Source organism: Uloborus diversus, chromosome 8 (genome assembly GCF_026930045.1).
Source record: "Uloborus diversus isolate 005 chromosome 8, Udiv.v.3.1, whole genome shotgun sequence".
NCBI lineage: Eukaryota > Metazoa > Arthropoda > Arachnida > Araneae > Uloboridae > Uloborus > Uloborus diversus.
This window is the reverse complement of record NC_072738.1, coordinates 54671114-54676495: the sequence shown is the minus strand read 5'-3', so window position 1 is coordinate 54676495 and position 5382 is coordinate 54671114. Positions and strand designations below refer to the sequence as shown.

Here is a 5382-nt window from a genome sequence, read left to right as displayed (position 1 = left end):
TTAGACATAAACTCAGTGCTGAATCTAGAGGGGAGCGCAGCGAGCCACTGCATTTTATCATAGAAACTGGATACAAAGACTTGAAGGAAGAGGGTAATGGTGGCACATTCAAGATTTGCTCCGGTTCGTAAAAATTGAAGATCCGGTACTGCACAAATTGAGGGGAAAAATGTACTTGTTTTACGAACTGAAGTTAAGCATTTTGCGAAAACATATTTTTATTTTCACTTGTTACTGTCCTAAATCTGAGCTCTTGCTAAAATATGATTTGAAATGTTCGCAATTTCTTGACCTTTACAGTTTAACATAAACATATCATAACATTATACTTACCCCTGTATGAATGTCTTTTTATTCGTTTTAGTTCAAGCGACTTAGCGTCAGTTTCGTTTCGTAAATGATTTGCTACAATTATCAAGACTAACTTGTAGCTGTAAAATAAGTTCCAATATGAAGATTAAATTTCGTACAAATTAAACATAATTATGTACCAACGTATAAATGATTATTTTGTTTCTTCGATAAAAATAATCTTTTAAAAAACCTCTTAATTGAAAAACATCGAACAACGCTCTATAGAATCATTTTGATTTGTCGACAGAAGCTACATTAGAGCATTAAGCCCCATTATCTCATAAATTATAACTATAGTAAGGGATTTTGAGGTCTAAGGATACTTTGAACCAGTGACGTCCAGATGGAAGGTCACAGTGATTTTCCCAAAAATTCCTTATTCGGCAAATTTTGTCTGACGATTCGGTCAATTTGGGTGTATGGTGCATTGTAATATTGCTATTTTTAAATGTCCGAATGTTTCATTAGATGTACTTTAAGTTTTCATACCCGTATTTTATCATCCGGCAAAATTTGGAGTTTCATTCGACGAATTGAGATATTGAGAATATCTCTGCCTTCTCAGAGTTATAAATTTCGGAGCACCCCTGGATGAACATTTACTTCCATATTAATGGTTAATTCTGAGAACGGGACGATAGTACAATTTCTTTTCGTTTCATGCAATTTTATTGTTTTTGTTAAAGTACGGAATATGATATATACTTTTCTGACAACTCATTTATTTTCCAATATTTTTATAGCTTCTATTACAGATTTATAGAAATTTTCAATTTCTTTCTATTGCAATTGATAGAAAGTTGGAACACTGTTCGACATTTTTCTATAAAAAAGTTTTTTTAAGGATTACTTCCGTAGGTGATGCATCAAAAATATTTCTAGGAATCTCTATGGCTGTTTTTTCACTATTACTTTCAAGCGCTAATAAAAAAAATTCAATATTTGTGTTATGAATACCTTTCTATGGTGTCTGTTTCAAGTGAAATCTGAAAAGAGAGGTGAAGAGAGAGAGAAAGAAGGAATAATGCAAAAATTGATGTCCTGGCAGCGGTGGGATTCGAACCCACGCCTCCGAACAGACTGCTGCCTTAAACCAGCGCCTTAGACCGCTCGGCCACGCTACCGCGGAAGAAAGGTAATTAAAAATGCAGAGAAAGCAGCATGAATCATACAACTTAATGAGATAGTTCTCTTCAAAAGATGCTTTTACGCAGTAAACTAGGATTGCAATGATTTTTTTTTTAAGCGATCGATGCTTGCTTATTGTTTTAATTTTATAAAAGTTAGTAATGCTTTGATGTTTGACGAATATCTTTTTTTTTTTCGAAAATCAAATATTTTTAAAAAATAGAAAAGCAGGGTCTGAACTTGAACCTCCTTCCTTTATTCTGGAAAATATTACTTTTTCCACATGGTAAAAAAATATTTCACAAAAGAATCAAAGATAAAATGTTAAGTATTGTGCCAAAAACCTGCCATAAATTTTAATGAGCAAAAACAAAAAACTTTTTTTTTTCTTCTTTCAATTAAAAAAAAAATTTTGTTGTGTATTTATTAATTATTTTTCTTGTACTAATATTATCATTACTGGACATTACTTACATTATTATTTCAGGGAGTAGAAGAAGCAGCAAAATGCCAAATGAAGTCATTTTCTTAAAATAAATGAAAATTTTTACTTCTCGAAGAAATTATCAAGTGTGAGTGAAATAGTCGCAGCGTTTAAACTATACTTTCGAATTATAAAAAAACAGGGGGTGGGGGATTTTAATCACTAATCATATAAGAACCTTTTCTTGATTTTTAAAGAATTGAATTAATAATCCGTTGAAGTAAAACACATTCTGAAAGTATAATTTTCCAAAATCTTCAGCCCGGGAGCAGAATGTTTTACTGCAGTCTGCGACGCATACTAAAACCCCAAAAATAGTCTGCAAGATCAACTAACATCAGATTAATCACAAATTGCAAAAACATAAGATGCTAAACTAAAAAACTGCGAGTACATGCTACCTGTGGACAACGCCCCCTTAATACTAAATGCCTATCAGCCTATCTCATTTGCCTCAGAAATGACCCTTCACCGGTACAACTGACCACGCTACCTGGTGGCAATACAAGGATGGCGTTCAAACATTTCTTCGTAAATATCGTCTGATATTTAAAATTGTTTTTGAGCAATCACGATAGCTTATTGTTCTCACTTGACTGTTTTGATGTCCTTTGATTTTATTTTCCCACCGCCACTCTCTGCACCATCAGCGTCGGCTGGGCCCTCACGATGCTGCTCCTATAGCGAAAGCCGTCTCCAGGTTGCATCCATGTCCTACACACACGCGCATACATACACAACTTACACATACACACGCACACATGCACGCACACACATATACACACAAACACATACACCTACACACACATACACAAACACAATTACATACAGACACCTACACATGCACACACACACAAACACATACACATACACATATGCAAACAGCTACCCACACATTCATGCCTGCACACAGACACAAACACATATGCCTGCACACACTGCACACACATACACATACCCCCCCCCACATACACACATTCATACACGCAACTATTCACACACGTATGCCTGCACACAGACACAAACACACATGCCTACACACATACACATACCCCTACACACAACACACATACCCCCACACACAAACACACACGCCTGCATACACACACTCGTGATTGCGAAAAACATAATTTGAATTCAATATGTCAAAATTCAAACTAATTTTCTTTTTATCTTTTGCTTTTGCTTATAGACGTTTGCTCACATTAAATCAGCTATGTAATTTTTTTTGGGTAAATATTAATTGTTAAATTATCTGCTATTAATTTCTAATGCTTTCGATAGATGACAGTTGCAGTTGTACCGAAATTTACTTATTGGGATCACTTTCGCTCTATGTTAAAAACGAGAAAGCAACAGGCATTTAGTATTAACGATGCGTTGCTGTTGCCGAATACTATATCCCAGAACCTAGGAAGTACAGTACGAATCTTCCATCGCTGAAACTTAAGATTTTGCTGTCTTAAAAATATTTATTTATTTATTTATTTTTCGCCTGAACTAAGAAATAATCTGCAGCCTTTCCCAAGAGTCTATGTCGCTCCGAGAGACTGAGAAAATGAGATGCCTCCAAAAGTTTTTTTAAATAAATTTAATTACAACTATAAAAACGATATAGATCAGTGGTGCTCAACCTTTTTCTGGGCCACACCTCACATTAAAACCATTCTCGCGGGTCAGAACCACATATAAAATTAATAAATGTTTCATTCTTTTCTAAATAATATGGAAAAATATGGATTAAAATACGGTCAGATAACTACAAACCAATAATTGTTGCTGTCATTACTTGATGCGTATTTTATTGAACACAAGTTTCTCAGAATCCAATATCTGAATATTTGGCTAAAAATTTGTGACACTAACATCTCGTACTTTTCGATTTTAAACATTGAACAAACCAAAGAGAGACACGGATCAGCTTCGCAGACCGTTGGTTGGGCACAATTGGGATTAATTTTCACAATCTGTTCGTGGATCATATGAAAATTACTTGCAGACCCCGGGTTGAAAATCTCTGGTAGTGAACAGTGAACCCTTTAGGTCTCTCACATAAAATTTAAAAAGACCATTGATAAAGAGGGATGCGTTAACAATATCTATCACAAGTTCTTCCAAATTTACACCCATAAAAGCAGATTCCAACTTTCCGTGGACACAAACTAATTGCTCATATTTACTAGAAAGATCAGGATGAAATTTAAAGGAATTTTAAAAAGACGATTAATAAAGAGAGATGTGTTAACAATATCTATCACAAGTTCTCCCAAATATTCGCATATAAAAGCGAAATTAAGAGGATTTCAACTTTCTGTGGACTGTAGACACAAACTAATTGCTGATGTTTACTAGCAAGATCAGGGTGGAATTTAACAAAATTTAAAAAATACCATTGACAAAGAGAGATGTGTTAACAACAACTATCAGAAGTTCTTCCAAATTCACTCCTACAAAAGCAAAACTAGGAGGATTTCAACTTTCCGTGGACAGTGGACACAAACTAATTGTGCTCATGTTTACTAGCAAGATCAGGATGGAATTTAACGGAATTAAAAAAAAAAACCATTGATAAAGAGAGATGTGTTAACAATATCTATCACAAGTTCTTCCAAATTTAGGCCCATAAGAGCAAAACGAAGAGGATTTCAACTTTCTGTGGATACAAACTAATTGCTCATGTTTACAAGTAAGATCAGGATCGAATTTTATTCTTGTAATTACTTGCTTATACTTAAAAACAGAATAAAGAAGGATATTAAAGAAAAGAAAGAAAAGAAGGCTCGTGCCTTACCATCTCAGTTCTTTTTCTATTATCATATTGAGATTTTACGTCGAGATAACGTGTATCTCGAAGTGGTTATTATCTTCCGTTCCGATCTTTCATTCATAAGTTTCCAGCCGTGTTGAATATTAATGAGATTGAATTTTAGCGCCTGCAATATATCGTTGATTTATTTTGAAAAGTGTTTGCTAACCTTAATTTAGTTGTGAGTTTTCCAAGTGAAAACAAAAAAATACTATTGGAAAGAAACAGAAATGAAATATGAATAGAAAGAGTAGTGAATAAGAATAGTGATGAAATGAATAAATTCATGCAATAACAGGTACATAGGCACAATAGAACGGTCATTGCATTTATTTATTTGTTTCATAATTGTTCTTATTCATGCAGGTTATAAATGAAATTGTGTTTTTAACCCTTTTTCAAATTGAAATTCAAAAAAACAAAAAAGAAAGGGAAAAGGAATTATATCGATCTTTAATCTTTTGTTCCGTATTCAGTATCATATTTATCCTTACAACTTGCTTTTCAATGCATACGCTAAACCATAGTATTGACAGACACTCTAGAATTCATAACCTTAGCTTGTACTGTAAATGATTTTAGAAATGACGTCACACTGAAAATAAAATTT

At 33.7% G+C, this 5382-nt stretch overlaps 1 non-coding gene across 1 annotated transcript; it reads right to left on the bottom strand.

Annotated features, from left to right (window-relative positions):
• Positions 1-1396: 1396 nt before the first annotated feature.
• Positions 1397-1478, bottom strand: Trnal-aag (transfer RNA leucine (anticodon AAG)). Its single transcript has one exon. It is a non-coding gene; the product is annotated as a tRNA-Leu (tRNA).
• Positions 1479-5382: the final 3904 nt, after the last annotated feature.